The following is a 16,474-nucleotide window of genomic DNA, read 5'->3' as shown; positions in this document are numbered from 1 at the left end:
GTGTCCTAGATGCTTGATTTATTTACTAACCGGCTGATTGCTTGTCAGAATTAATTAAGGAAGCTCCTGACCAGTATCGCCTTCTCCACCATACTTATTGTAAGTCGGTGTTTCCTGTTAGGGATATTAACTCGGCTATAATATGTAATTCTACTAAAACTGACAGCAGCACGGAAAAAATAAGGCCCGGTTGGGATGTACCCTCCACTGCCTAGACTACTCTCAGGTCTCGTTTGAAGTCGCTGCAGGGAGGGAGGAAGGGAGGAATGTTTTTTGGGGGGGCGGGATCTTGTGACTCACCAGCAACTTCCTCAGTAGTAGGACAAAAGTAGCCGGCAAGCTGCATCCCTCTCTGCCGCAGAGGTTTATCAACAGTCAGAGGAAACACCAAAAGTTGCACAGTTGCGGGCGACACGTCGGAGGAGCGATCTGCGAACTGATCCCAGTCCTGATCTGAGCGAGTGCCTGCTGACACAGAGGAGGAGGCGGGTTACCACTTTGAAGTTCCAAAGGTGCCTCCAGACTTCAGAGACTCCTGGTAGGATTCAACTTTCTTTTAAAAAATATATATAGAGAGAGATACAGACTTTTCCTCTCCTTGTTATCACGGTATTCCTTTTTACTAAACAATGAATTTACCTTTCAAACAGGAAATTACTTTGCAAAAGATGGATCATGGCAAAATAAAGTAACTTATACATACTGATTCTTGGTGAGGTATTCAGCTGAAAATACATTTCACATTTCAAAGAATCTCGAGTTTAAAGAACTTAAAGTGTTGTAATTACTAGTTGTGTCATTACTATTTTATATTCAGTAAATGGATAATAAATAACAGCCTCTGATTGTGTCTCGTGGAAAAAGTTGACTCTTTGTGAAATGTATTTTCAGCTGAATAGTGATCAGCTTACTGAAATACTGATTATTATTAGTTGTCTTTCATGTGGTTGAACTGGTAGCACTGCACTTAGCTGCACAGTATGAGCTTCATGTATAATTTAACATCTTAAGATCACATTTACTCTGTACTTTTCATGTTGGGAATTGCAAGAAAAGAGCAGGCTTGGGCTTGACATTATGACAAGTATTAATCCTTCACACCTTAGTCAAACACAAGGCCTGTGGATAAGCCTGCAAAGTAAAACCCAGAGACATTTCAGGGGGTCTAGATCTTTTCTGTCTGTCTGTATGTTTTCTCCTTTCTTTTCTCCTTTCCTTTTCCTTATTATTGTAAAACAGTATATGCAAACATCCAAATGAGGCATAAAACAAATAATGGAGAAACAGAGTGTGTTAGTTTGTGTGACCCACTGAACTGTGTCGAGGAAGGATTAAGGAGGAACTTTTGTGCCACTGAAGCTCCCGGCTGAGCAAAGTGTGAAGGCCTCACGGAGCAAAGTCCCTCGGGCTTAACTTGTCATTTCTCCAGCGGAACAAAGTGGGGTATGGCAGTGTGCGTCTAGGATGGGTGTGTCCGTACTGCAGCTTTGAGGTTTGTGTTGGGCGTGTATCGTGACATCATAATGCATAGTAGCAGTGTCATCCTTGTGGTGATTGTTTGGTGTTTCATATGTTGTGTCATGCGGGTGCAGTGGGCATGCGGTGAGAGTAACGTGTTCACAATGGGATAAAGTTTAATCCAAGGATTGAAGATGGAAAGGGTGTTTATTTTTATTTCTACAGCGTAAGCAGATTACAGACACAAAGTATTGTGTTTTTTCCTTGGGTATAGTTGGAAGGGCTTTCAGGGACATAACGACTGTTGTTGTGCTGACACTACATGTGATGCCAAGTTACAGACTGAAGATGCAAATTCAGTTTTTCCATTGTGTTAGGAGGATTTTTATTACATTGCAGTGCCTGTAACAGATCATTAACATACAAAGATTTGGTCAAGTTAAATTCTAACCATGCTTTGGATCACTAGGGATCTCAGAAACACAGAAACTGTTATGCAGCACTGACATACGGTATTGTCACCATATAAAGTTGATATGGCACTTACAGTCGCATATTTGCATATCCAGCAGATAAGGAACAACACAGGCTTTTGTTTAGAGCTCTGAAGCTGGCCAAACAGTGAGCATAGCTGGGATATTGACTTTCCTTTCTTAGTTTTGTCCTCCCAACTAGTTCCTGTTTGTTAGCTTTGTCTGTCTGGAACTCAGCATGTAGTATACAGTCACACTTTCCAGCTTTAGCTGGGAATAGGGTTTAATGAGAGCAGAGATACGCAGTGAGCACAATAAAGTTAGGATGAGGACACGAGAAATGAGAAAATAATGAGGCAAAAATGCTGATACTCTTTGCAAATGAAGGAACCTGCGGATCTGGGTGATGTCTTTGTGATGAGCGAATGCTTATGCATAGTCTCTTGATCCATTGTTAAAATTAAAATATTATTAGATTTAAAGTAAGGGCTTGACTCCTGAAACCCAGTGGTTCCTTTGTGGAGCAGCTGAGGCCTAGGAGCCAGAGGCAGTCCTCTACTAATTAGAAGGTCACTGGTTCAATCCCTGACTACTGTAATCTGTATGCTGAAGTATCCTTGGGCAGGTTTTTGAGCCCTGAGTTTACCCCAGTGCATTCATTGGTGTGTGAGTGTTGCTCATGATGGTTAGGCAAGGTGCTTATACATAAAGTAACGCAATGAAGGCTTGTAGTAGAAAGTGCTTTGAGTCCCCATTTAATGCAGAAAAATGCCAAATGAATGATTAAATAAGGTGTGTTTTAATGCAAAGACAACAACTGTTTAAATCAACATTAGATCCAGCACCCTTGTTTTCTTTGTGTCACTACAGAATTGAAGAGATGTGTTCTTTCTGAACTCTCGTTGTGCTTTCACCATTGACAGGTTATGTTTATTATTTTTCCCCAATGCTTTGCCACAGTGACAAGCAGAAGTGATACTCTAGCAACCAAAAGACAGTCATTCTGTCCCATTTAGCATCTGGGGAGCTTGCCTTGACAGAGCCCACGGGCTGTATAATGTATTTGTTTGCTTTTTTCCCTCTTCCTCTCTCCCTCTCTGTTTCATTGACCATGGTCACATTCTTCAGAGGTCTCAGTGTTTTCTAAAGGTTTCTCCCTGCATGGTGGTTGGACCATGGCCAGCTCTAAACTGTAGTGGGGCTGCAGCTAAATGACCTGAATTGGCTGTAGCTAGTTTTATGTGTTGGCACCATTTGAAATAAGGCCAAGGATAATGATGGAGGAACTGGTGGTCAAGTGTTTGCAGGTGGTTTGAGAGCAGAATATAGATTTGTAAAGAAGTGGTTCTCCCCTGACATTTCGCATTGTATTTTTCCTGTCCCTGTTTTCCTAACCCTCACTTGCATGCCCCCACGCTTTGGTCCTTGTTGTGTCTTGTTTTTCTTTTCAGTTAAAAATCTGAAAATTTGATTATCCCAGTACAGATATGAGACTGCTTAACTTGTTTCCAGAATTTTAGACCATATAAGGCAAAATGTAGTCCTTTCTGCTTCATATATACCTATCTATCTATCTATCTATCTATCTATCTATCTATCTATATGTATGTATGTGTATATATATATATATATATATATATATAAATACCATTTTTCTTGAATGTGTCTCCTCCACCGTTACTCACTTCCTTCTTCATTAGGATATGGGGGCGCGTGGCTGGCAGCATGAGTGTGTCTGCATTCCGTGAAAGGGGGGAAATGACCTCAGGTTTCCTGTGTGGAGAAGGCCCAGGTGCTGTGCTGTTATTGTGAGGGTCGCAAGACTTCCTCCATGGACGCTTTGTTGGTAAACGTCTGAAACATGATCCCTTGAGCCAGGGCCCCTGTGGGAGGTAGTGCCCCCCTCGCCCCACCACCACCTCACAATTCATTCATCTTGCCTAACACGTGTAACTGCTCTTATTTCTCACTGCCACAGTGTTCAGTCCATATGAGATTTTATGTAAGGAGAACTCAAACTTCATATAGACTGCAAAGGCGTGTTAAAGGTAACTGACTCTGCGCTAATGGGGTAATTATGCTCTTTTAGGAGTGTAATTAGGGGTCTGTACCTAGCACTTACAATACAGTACCTGCTATCCTTAAAGGAAATACTGTTTTCAGAAAAAATACCAAATTGTGAGGATGGAATAATAGGTAACTTATAACTACACACCTGCGAGTTTAATACAAGCTAATTATATGGCATGAAAGAGTACATCACTCTGCCTTTCACCTTATCCATTCAAGTTTTCCACACATGTCCTATAAATTTATTACACATTGAATTTATGGAAACCATTCGTAGCTTATCAGTGTTTCCTTTGCAGCCTCTCACATGAAACAGATGTTGTTTGGGTGCAGAAATCCTGTCGATTCAATGCTTCGTCATCACATTCAGTTGTGCGCTGAAGAAATGTGTTAGTCACTCATGACTCTTTCCCTGCGCCCTCACCTAAAGGGAAGAGAGTAGGGTCATGTGCCAACAGATGTACAGGACCTGATAAAAGGAATGTCATGTAAAACCCACGGCCGTTACAAAGCCTTCCATCATCTGTGTAACCTAACTTGTTCCTGAGAGCAGGATCCCAGAAAAAAAACTTTCGTTAGTTTCTTGGAACTCCTTCAAGTCCGCTGTGTGTTGACTGAAACTTTGCCAAAAGGTGTGAAGATCTTTGAATTGCATAATGTAATTGGTTGCTTAAAAAGTTGGCACCCATAAATGATGCTGTCCTGGGAAAGTAGAAGATTTTGACAAAGAGGAAGAATAGTTGCAAGTCCCATCAAGAAAAGGGAGAAGGGAGGACTGAGAAGAAAGCTCAAATTCAAAGTCTGTGGACAAATTGCAGGGCTTTTATATAACTGGTAATAAGATGTGTGTTATAAATTCATATAACTAATGGTTATGTTGGGCTGTGGCTAAATCATAGGATAACCTATGGTTAATGGAAGTACTTGAGGAGAGGAATGTTGAGTGAGGAGAATTTCTCCAAGATCCAAGGTAATAAGATGTTATTCCATCCTCATATGTCTGCTAGGGAAGATGAAAAAAATAAAGAACCAGTGCTTACACTTCAGATTGTAACACCACACTTTTTGCATGTGGAATAACAGAGAGAGATTCTTCTGGATAATATAATGAGGGACTCACTGAGTTGAAATGATCATGACTTCTGTCACAAGTAGATGACTTTCAAGTTGGTGTCTGTTACTTATAGATCCCTGATCCTGATCCTACCTGCTAAAATGCTTTGTAGGTTACTACATGTACATTAATCTAACAGCAATCATCAACTGTATCATCCTTTCCATTGGATGGTCTTGTATATTGGCTTAATTAGGTAATAATTTGAGAGCATGTGGCAAACAGTCCTTAACGACGCAGTGATGCAAAGCAGGCAACAAACATAGCAACAGTGCTTGCAGCTTAAAATGGCACCTTTCAAAACACTGCAACCCCCAGAAAGAATGGGCTGTTAGCAAAGAATTTCTCCTAAACAACATACTAGCAGACCTCTGTTCTCATAACAGATGTCTTGGAAAGGTAATTAAAGCTTGGCTCTGTATACCTGCACTGTTTGTTCCACCACGGCACTACTGTATTTCACCTTTACCCCATGCTGCAGTGGTAGTTGTGTCTTTATTTGGCTGTAACTTCAGTTTGCCGCAATGCCAACTGCGCTGGTGTTGATTGCTTCCCAAATACTTTATAGGGTCGGCTCTCACATCTGCACAGAATGAACCCAGACTGTGACATCACAACAGAGGAAGTGCCGTCAATCGAGTTTGGGTGTGAAGCAAGCTGTTTAGCATGTGCACATTTTTATTTGAATGCTCCCAAATGTTTGCTGTGTTGCACAACTGTCTCCAAGGAATGAACCCCAGGGAGTTTACACGATGTCCTGTGTGAAAAGCTGGTACATGTTCAGAAGTGAATTATCTTGTCTCTGATGAATACAACTCTGTTTATTTGGAGTGAAGCTGTATGAGAGCGCGTTCCCCTTGCTTAACATAAACACTGTAAAAATGCCTGCTCTGCATGATGAAACTAGCAAATGATGAAGAATGTGATTCTTTAGCCAGAATATCTTGCTCCATATTCGTAGTTGTTTTTTGCCTTTTGCGCGCACGTATCGCAGGCACACATGCATACTTTTCTACCATCTCACTTTCATCTTCACGGGTCTGTGGCAGAGACAATAGTCTCTACAGAGAAAACAAGCTGAGACAAGCCAGACTCGCTGCATACACAGAGGTGTGGATTTATGTCAGTCAATAAATTGTGCTGTATATGACAGTTGTGCCCTTTTCGAAATACACAGAGGAAAGCGCGTTCACTACTGCTTGGGTAGCATTTGGCACTAATTGTAAACCTGTCAAAGTTACATAGAATAGGTGTACGAAGAGGGCAGGATATTTTTTGGCCTCCCTTGCTTCCCTGTCTTCTCTCACCTTTACTGGATACTGACTGGCCCTCATTCGGTGCCTTGGAGGAGCCATAAATGGCAGAAAGTGGCCGTTGTCTGGCTATAAAAGGACGTTAGCGTCTCTGTGAGAAGACGACGGTGATGTACGACTAAAACGACTAACAGAGAACTGGGAAGGGATTTTGTGGCTTCTTTGGTTGAAGTGAAAAGCGAGAATGAAAGGGTGAGATGGCTAGGAGAGGTGAGCGCACGCATTTATCAAAGGACTGTTACAGAAAGGTGTAATCAAAGGCAAATGTACATCCCTACTGTTTATAGTACACTCTGTGCACCACCTCTCTGTCTTAGAGAAATTTCTATTCATTTGCAATAATTTCAACAACTATTTACTTTTATTTCAAAAATGCAAACAAGCAAAAGAACACGTTGTGCATCCAGCGATGCGTCTGCCATCATCTCTCCACTACTCCTTAAAAGTGACGCAGTGTAATCTTAACAATGAAATACTGCCTTGTTTGAAAGTGTGTTCACAACCAGCCAATCACATTCAGCTCAGGATGTTTTTAGTACTTTCAGCACAACTCCTAATGATTCAAACTTTTCCAGCACCCCAGAATTATGTAGGCGTTGTTTTACTTTTGTTTGAGCGTAATCACCTGGCATTGAAAACCATCATTGGTTCTGTAGTAATACTCTGTAGCAATTCCAAACCTTTTTGTCTTTTACCAAGGACAGAAAGTCCACGCATGCAACACTGAGCATGGAGCCTTTCACTGTTTTTGAATATGAAGGGAAACTATATATTTGCTGAAAGTTTACAGACAATTTCAGACACTTAAACTTAAATATTGCGTAAGTTTACATGCATTTCATATATAATTTTTGATTATTTGTTTATTATTACGTATCGGATATATGTCGGGCTGTGATGCAATTATTCTTGGATATAGTTGTCTGCACAGTTCAAAAAATTATATTTAAAAAAAAATCTAAAGCCAAGATGTCATCATATGATGACTATGTCTCTGCCACAGCTGGAAAAACATAAAAGGGCACACAAAATAGGCCTTTTTGCAGAACATGTGGTACATCAATACACATATGGCTAAATGAATTTGAAAAATAGTACCTTCGAGTGCTTTTGCAGCAATTCAGTTTCATTTGATGGGGAAAATTTATGAATGTCTGGACCTCATTGTTGCAGCCTCAATGAAGTGTATTTTTGTGTCTTTGGAAATGTCTTCTTTTTGTTCACTTCTTGCAGCTAACCGTATAGTGTCTATGTTGTCTTATCTGAGCATTATAAGAGTCACTGTGTAGTTTTCTGCCCTTATGCGTAGAAATAAAGCTGTCTCTGTGATGTTGTAGAAATTATGTGACAGATACAGACCCCCCATTACAACTAGCAGCTTGATGTATTGTATATGGTTTTTGACCGCATTAGTGGCAGCACAGTACAAATATAACATTTCTCCAACACAATGCGACATCTGGGTTTTAAAAAAAGTTTTTTAAAGTTAGGATGCTGATGTGCAATAATTTGCAAATCATTTAAACCCCATATTTAACTGAAAATAGAATATAGGCAAGTCAGATTTTGAAGGTGAGATATTCTACTGTGTGTTTAAAATTCTATTTGATAATAACTACCAGCAACACATTTGAACATAAAGATTCTACATAAATGGATATAAGCTTTTCTGACGCTGTGCTCACATATGATGCACAAGAAATAATTTGGTTTTATTTATATAAAGCCATTACACCACAACAATTATCTCAAGGCATCTTTATATAGTAAAGTAAAGACGCTAGAAGGTAACGTTAAGATCTCGCCTTCTTCCATCCTACTAAACGCCCCTCAGAACGAGACAGTCTTCCTTATTCATACTATATTCTCCAGTCTTTTCAGAAGCCTGGCAAAAAACACTACGTTGTTTTCCTACTTGTCCTAAGGTCCACCATACGTTTGCAATTCTGTCAGTACTTTAATGGACCTAAACATTCAGCTTCAAACAGAACCACATCCAGTGTTGGCAATGGAAATTAGATCAATGGGTAAAATGCAGGCCAGACGGTGAGCAAAGCAAAGCAGAGGGCCAATGACACAAGCGCCATGACTTCACTGTGGAAGTATTCAACCCCCCTTAAAAAAACCCATCCCTCATCGCATTGCACGCTTTCTCAACACTGGTGAGTGGAAACTGTTTAAGGTTTAATGATTGCTGAAGAAAAAAGAAGGAAAAAGTGTCCTATAGTATGAGAAGACTTGCATGATCAAGCTCATTTGAGGCACTGCGTGTTTCTTGAGAAGATCAGGCATTGGATTATCTCAGTGTCTCTGCACAGCACTTTGTGCCATGTAGCTTTTAACCTTTATCTACTGCTAGTCTAATAGTGAAGGTGGATCCATGTGTCCTGATAATTTACACTTAGCATGACTTACATTTACACTTTACTTGATCGATGAAGAGGCTGTGAAACCAGGATGCTATCCTTGTGGCTTTAGCTAAGTCCTCAACTTGTGTCTGTTTTGTGTTCAGCACAGTTCCCAAATCATTCTTCTATATAGGAAAGAGAAGCAGGACAAAAGCTGAATAAGGTCAGACAAGAGTCGAGTAGGAGCTCTGGTTAATAGATTGAAAGAGATAGACAGGTCTTCTTCGGAAGCAACATAATTCAGCAATGCTATCAGTGTTTACCAAAGCACCTGTTTTCACATCTCGCCTCTCCATTTAACAACTGCTGCTGGGTCTTTGCATTTTATCACCGATAATGAATTAGGTGGGGAAGATGAATGGTGTTTTGCATGGCTGCATGATAAAGAGATCCCAGTGTGTGACACTCTAAGATAAGGACCTGACGGATTGCAGCTCTCTTTCGGCAAAGTCAAGAAACAAGCTTGGATTTCTGAACTTGCGGCTCATCTCGGGGACTTAAAACAATCTCAGATAAATCTACTGGGATGTATTGTGTATCACAGAGACTGCTGTTTTTTGATACTAGTGCTAATCACTTTTAGGTGACTACACGCTTACATCTACTACTATCACTCCACCTCTCCCTGGTTTTTCTGCAATGTTTTTTTTTTTTTTTATACTCCTACGGCTTTGCCTAGGTCACTACACAAATAAATGAATGCACTTGTGCGATTGTGGCCTTGTGAGTGGATGCAAGAGCTCAAAACATAAATGATCAGAACTAGTAAGGGACAAAAGACATATAGTCTGAAGCTTTGTTCGATGGCGGCAGAGAAAAGGGGAAATCGGTAGGTGTAGGAGCAACTGAGGGGCGTGGGGAGGTAAGGGTGGATGCATGTCAGTGTGATTTATGGACACCTTTTGAAGTGAGCTCATTGCAGCCACAGAGCCTACCTGCTGCATTTCAGAGCCGAGACATTCTCCTAGCAGTCAGGCGAGGGGGGTGTCTGACCTCTAGGTCACTAACCTCCACTAGTGCACCGCTCACATATACACATCCTGGTTTTGTAGCCAATCATCATGTGTTTTGTTGTTTTGTTTTTTTTTCCAGAAAGCATACATGCACTGCCAAGACATCAGGTAGTCACATGACTTGGCCCAGAGTAACCTATTTAAAGGTTAAAGCAAACAGGGAGACTGACAAAGAGGAAAAAGAGGCGGCTGATCTCCGGATCATAAAAAGTGGGTCACAGGAGATATGTTCCTACACAGTCCTTTCTTCTTTTTTTTGCATCAGTATGCAGAAATATAAATGGAAATTTATACAATCTCAAGTTGAGTCTGAATGGAAACTGATTTTTATCGTCCCTTGCACTTTAAATCTCACTCTACGGTAGTCTCACCAACAATGACATCATTGTTTGACTAAGTAAGGCTTCCATCTTCCAATTTGCTGGTGAGGGTTCGAGTGTAAGGGGGCGCCTGATCGTCAGCCTGTTGTGAATTCATCAACTACTCATCATGTTTAGATTGTTGTTACCAAGATCTTCCCACTGTGTTTGAAACTCATTTCCTTAATGCATTAGACTGCTTGACCCTATCAGCTTCATTTATGTGAGCAGAAAAGCTGGGGATCATAAATATGAGAGATAATTACACCCAACAGGAAGTCCCCACAAAGAAAGTTAAACAAACGGTGTGTGTGTGTGTATGCAGCTGCTCATTGCACTCTTCGTGCCACTTATTGCCCCCTGTTTTGGTTGCAGTGTTTATTTTTTGTTTGATCTATCTACGCTCTACCCTCAGCTTTGTGTGTGCTTGCATTAGGTGTGTGCAAAAACGTCCGCAAATTGCTGCAGGTGTATCTGTGACTTTGCCCTTCGGCGGAACTGTTTCACTGTGTTTAGACATAATACATCTGTTTTTCATTGTGACTGTGTGTTTGCAAAATGTATGTGAACATCTTTCTGAGAAGTCCCAGAGATGTCTGTGTTTGGGGTAACAGGAAGAAGCAGTGTGTGTGTGCATACTGTCTTGGACTTCTCATTGTTATCCACCGCATGCGGGTGAAAGCGGTCATCGGCCAGTAGGAAATGAACCTGGGTATGTTTCTCAGACTGATTAGCAGAGTAAAGGAAGTGGACATCATGTCTTTTTTTTTTTCTTTTTTTATGACCGGGGAACACGACGCTTGCGTTACAGGCTTCACTCTTGAAATAGTGAGGAAGTCCAGAATCGCCTTTTCAGGATGGCATAACACATCAATTTTCACATTGCACCAGCATTCCTAATAAAACGTTGGGTTGTGCCCTCAGGCAGAAGTGAGCAGGATGAAATGAGAGCTAAACGTCACTGCCAAGAGGTTTATGGTGCTAGGGAATGAGGGCACTGTTTACTTGTTGCCATGGAAATGTGTCTGAGAAGGGAAAGAATGGCAACATGGACTGGAAATGACTTCTAAGCTAATCATCCCAGCCAGTTCACAAGTGGCATGTTACCACTTATTTTCTTATCCAGTGAATTGCTTTTTTGTTGTTGTTGTTGTTGTTTAAATAAACCTGTCTTTTCAGGGTAACAGTGTCAAAGGGGGAGAGAGGTGAGTGTTTTGGTTTGCTATGGTTATGAAGCACAATTTGTGCAGCTGTTGTCAGGAACATAGATTTCTCTCACCCCCTATAATGCATAAAACCCATAAAATCCCTGGCGCTCAGTGAATGAAAACATCCACCTGCTTATTACAAAATGCTGAATATTCATGTCTGGGGATATTTGGATGAATGCCTAAACAGAGAAATAATAAAAAGCTCCCTTGCCTTGATATTAACCTCAGGGTCAGGTGCCATCACTGCAGCCACGAGCCGCAAGTCTAAATGAGTTAAAAATAATTGCTTGCACTTGTGAGTGTATACTCAACAGTTGTGTGTGGCATGCTCAGATTGCTGAGTGTGCGGGCTGTGAAACTCTAGCCTGGTTCCTTGATGTCCTGGCTAGTTATGCTGACTCAGCAACATTAGGAGACCACCTGGGAATGACCAAGAGTCTGAAGGAGCCATTTTGTGTCTTTTGGTTCACAGTTAGCCTCAGGGCTGGTTTCCCAGCCATGAAGTAAGTATAGTCCTAGACTACAAACTTTTATCGATGGAGATGTTCATGGATTTATTTGCTTTTTGCTCTGTTTTGCGTTGTTTTTTTAGTCTGGGACTAGGCTTAATCCTCGTCTGGGAAACTGCCTATAAATTTCAGTGCCCCCGTGTGACTAATAGCCACAAAATCAGTGCCTAAGGAGCAGAGGTCTGAACATGTTTAAGTTTCCCACCTCTGTGGCCATGCTTATCAAGTATACTTTAAGTTTAGACATAAAATACAAGTGCATAGTTAATTAATTGTGTTACCAGGTATGTGAAACATTGCTGACTCACATTATAGGCAGGATTAAGTGGATTTGTGCATGTGTGTGAGTTACCCCCAAACATTACAGTTTTTCTCGATGGCAAAAACACTAAACCCTATTGTCTGAACCAAAGTCTCAGTTGCCTGAACCCACTTATTGACTCAATCACTCTTTTGGCAAAACCATAAGCACGTTTCTCCTGTTTAGATCTTGTCAACACATTGTCATTGTGATGCACCTGTGTTGCATAATGGTGAGCACACGTGGCAAAAGTCAAACACAAGTAAAGCGCAGGTGTCTCTGGTTGAACACAACAACTCAAAATTTATCACACTTGTGGCTAATGATGTGAGGGTACATATAAGCCAGAGCACTGGTTTGTGAGGCACTACAATGGATAGACATCCAAAAAAAGGAGTTCATGTGAGAGGAGGTCGAGCAGGTCAAAGTGGTCGAGGTGGTCGAGGTGGTCAGCGAGGACAAAGAGCAGTAATTTCAGATGAAATCAGAGCTACTGTGATTGATCATGTCCTTGTCCATGGTATGACAATGAAGGAGGTCGGACTAAGGGTACAACCAAACATCAGTAGATTCCACCATACTCCCCTTTCCTGAACCCCATTGAAGAATTCTTCTCCTTATGGCGGTGGAAGGTATATGAATGCCAACCTTACACCAGGGTAAATCTCCTGCAAGCCATTGAACTGGCCTGTGGTGACATGGGTGTGGAGGCATGTCAAGCCTGGATACGGCATGCCAGGGGTTTTTCACCCCATTGCCTGGCCAGAGAAAATGTGGCCTGTGATGTAGATGAAGTCCTGTGGCCTGACCCAGTATGGAGAAATGATGCTGTGGCGGAGTAATGCACTTCTTTTCTTTGTACTTCATTTTTATATTTGTGTGCTTTATTTCTATGTACAAGTGTAAATGCACTGGATTTCTATTTTTTGGCAAATTCTCCTTTCTATGTACAAGTATTAGAAATGCCCAGGTATTTTGGTTTGCAACATGCATTTAGCCTAAATAAACATTTATTTCTACCGCTTCATGTCCTGAGCATTGTGTTTTCCTTTTTTCTATGTAGTGTTTAGTGACTACTCAGTAGAGTATTTAATTTAGATTGACTTGAGGCATGATTTGATGGCATAGTTCAGTTTTGAGCACAGATTGAACTGTTTTGGGGTGAAAGTTTGGATTTGCAAGAAGAGGTTTTGTGAATGTAGCTTGAAAACTGGGTTTTGTGTTCACAGTTTGGGGAAAAGGAGAGTAGTTTCCCAGGAATCAGTCTTAGCGATTGAGAAAAACTGTAAGACTTGATTTTAGGATTGATGTTAGAATGACATAACAGTTTGACTGGGCAGCGTCCTCTCAGAGACACAAGTACAAATGCATGTGTGTTTGTGTGTTAACTAATGACAGATTCGGTCACTGTGCTACATTACAATGCATCAATCTGTGGCCCTTTCAGACAGGTCTCTAAAGGAACTCTAAAAATGACTGCTCCTCTTGTTTTCACTCAGAGTGAAAACAGCCATTCCTAACAAGGTTAAAAGTTGTATAACACAGATTTAAGTACAACAATAAAGACATAGCCATAGCAAATAGAAAAGAAAAGGAGAAATGTCCATGACTCCATCACAAGTTATTTTTATTATATCACAAAGCATGGATAACAAAGTCAAAGCATTTCCAAACCACTGTGTTATTAGATTTAATTTCCCAAAATGCCACAAACAGGTCAAAAGTGCCTGCCTCAAATACAAAGTAGGACCTGTGTAAAACAAGGGGGGAAAAGGACTTTGACCTAATTTATTAAGGTTAAAACTCATGCATGGAGTATGATACTCTGAACTTTATTAAGGGATTAATGGGGAAAAATTCAGAAATGTTGTGCAATTGGTTTAGTTAACAGGTCATTACTAAATCTGACTGTTCATGAAACAAAGGCACAAAGAGACAGACACAAATATATATCGTTTGATTTGCCATTGAAGATATTGTATCAAAAGCCCCCCCCCCCCCCCCCCCCCCCCCCCCGGATCTTGGTCTTCTGAAAACATCCTCTCATGGGGCTTGCAAACCAGTAAATGAATCCCCCAGCTTGCAAGTGGAAGTACCCTGACCTCACTAAGCATACTTCTGTCCTTAGATCTGAATGGAGACTAGGGTGGCCACACTGAATACATGAGTAAAGAAGGGCTCTTAAAAATGGGAATACATTTATTCAAATGTTATGCAAAGCATTACAAAGCAGGTGATTGAAAAGGTTCTCCACTAAACTATGAAGGATTCAGATTTCAAAGGGATTCCCTATCCTGTGGATCATAGGGTTGGGGATGACGGGGAGGATGTGAAGATAGCAGGACAGTGACTTTCCGTGCTTGTGCACAAATCTGCCATGGGAAACTTTGGAGAAACAGGTTCTTGGTATTAAACTCTGTGTTTCTTTAAAGAGAGACACGGTCGTGGTAAATCCTCTCTGAAAGCTATATAGAAGGCTTAGAACAACTCTGTTCATTTTAACTATTCAAAGCAGGAGTAAGACTTTGAGAAAACTGAACTTTTGTCTTGAGATCTTTCAGCACCTTTAATGGCTTTCCTTTGTTGTTTGCCTTTGTTTTCTGCAGGAATCAACTTTTTGAATCGTTTGTTGTGAATTGGCTGTTTTCAGCGCCATTGTTTCTGAATTCCTTACTTTCCTCTCCTCACTCCACACTGTTTTCCACTTTTAAATATATTCAAAGATTAACTACAGAGAAGACTGTCAAGTTTTAGTTTTTTTTTTAACCTTTCTTGCCAGCTTTTACATTTTTTTTGTCTTTGTCCTCACTCCCATTCTAGTTTTCCCCATGCCATCTAAATACCAGCACAGAGAAATAATAAAAAAAAAAGAAGTAAAAACGGCGCTTTTCCTGCATTCTCAAGGCATTGATTCTCCAAAACCTCCACTGGCACACAGGAGTTAACTGCATAGTTCCTCCAATGCAAACCAGATGTGAGGCACTAATGTATGGCAGCATTTTTTTTTTTCTTCAAAGGAAGACAAATGTAGGCCAAAAATGTAGCCTTTTGACCATCTGCACACAGTGGTACAAAAATACATTCAGATTCAGTTCACTTCCAAGCTTTCCCTCATGGTGGTTGGGACAGCACTGTATGATTTAAAGTAATTGTAATGTTATTGTTTGGTGTTGGTGGAGTATTGTGGAACACTCGGATTGAGATTGGCTTCTGGAAATGGAGCGGTGACGTGTGACAATTGCATTTTCAGCTGGGTTCTTCTTCACGGAGTTTTGTGATCCATGCACACATGGAGGCCCTCTAGCTAACACGTCCTCAACTGTCAGTTGGGCCAAGTAACTGTCAGACTGTGAAAAATTTATGTTTTAAGTATAGCTAAATTAAGTGCAGTATGTGCTGGGCTTTTGTTTATCTTTTGTACACACATAAATCATTGTGTCAGATCCTTTTAATGAAGGACTCCAGAAGGTTTGAGATACAGTTCTTTCAAGCCAGCTGATATTCACTTGTAGCTTTTCCCTAATACCGCTGTGTGCACAACACAACAGACTGAAGGCTAATATTAAAAGACATTAAGTCATATCCCCACACTGGTCATTAAAAGCTGCCAAGAATGGACAAATTACAAAGGCCATGGTGACATTTGCTGTTGCAGGTACTCATTTTCTTCCTTTATGTTTATGATGTTGGCTTTAACTTGAGCCTTCTGTCGCCTCCCACTCCACACCAGGCGGTGTTTAAATACTCAGAGGCAATAACAGGTTAGCCTTCCAGTGTCTGGTCCTGCAGCCTGTGCTCTGTTGTCAAGTCTGACCCATGCTTCCACAGAAGAGCAGTCTCAGGTGACCTCACGCCAGACCATATCTACGTCTCTCTGCCCTGCCACATCTTTCTCAACCATGTTGTTGAAAGAAACTCAGCAGAAGAAAGTGTCTCTGTGTACCTTTATATTCAGATGCTCCTCTAATGTACTGAGAATGTGGGTGGCCCAAGATTTCCTCTAATGAAAGACGGAGAGTGCAAAAATGACAACAGATCTAGTGGAGCCACTGGTTATCTACCAATAGCATCTTAACAGTGGCTGGGTGCCGACCCCATCAAATAAACTCTGATGACTGCAGAGTTTATTGCAGAGATTGCAGTTTGGATTTCTTGCTAAGAGTCTGTATAACAGCTACACTAAACAGCGGCATATTTGACTAAACTGTCAGTTCATTGTGGTGGATTTTCTTTGCTACTTTTAAG

At 41.0% G+C, this 16,474-nt stretch overlaps 1 protein-coding gene across 1 annotated transcript in view; it reads left to right on the top strand.

Moving 5' to 3' along the window:
• The first annotated feature begins 312 nt into the window (after positions 1 to 312).
• The window catches only part of fhl3a (four and a half LIM domains 3a), a 30,146-nt gene continuing 13,984 nt past the window's right edge, over positions 313 to 16,474 (top strand). Inside the window, exon 1 of the mRNA XM_006791697.3 lies at positions 313 to 538. The gene's annotated coding sequence lies outside the window, so the exon portion shown is untranslated. The remainder of the gene's footprint in view (positions 539 to 16,474) is intronic.

Source organism: Neolamprologus brichardi, chromosome 11 (genome assembly GCF_056152115.1).
Source record: "Neolamprologus brichardi isolate AB-2024 chromosome 11, ASM5615211v1, whole genome shotgun sequence".
Classification (NCBI taxonomy): Eukaryota; Metazoa; Chordata; class Actinopteri; order Cichliformes; family Cichlidae; genus Neolamprologus; species Neolamprologus brichardi.
The sequence above is the reverse complement of the archived record's forward strand: the minus strand, read 5'-3'. Positions and strand labels throughout refer to the sequence as shown.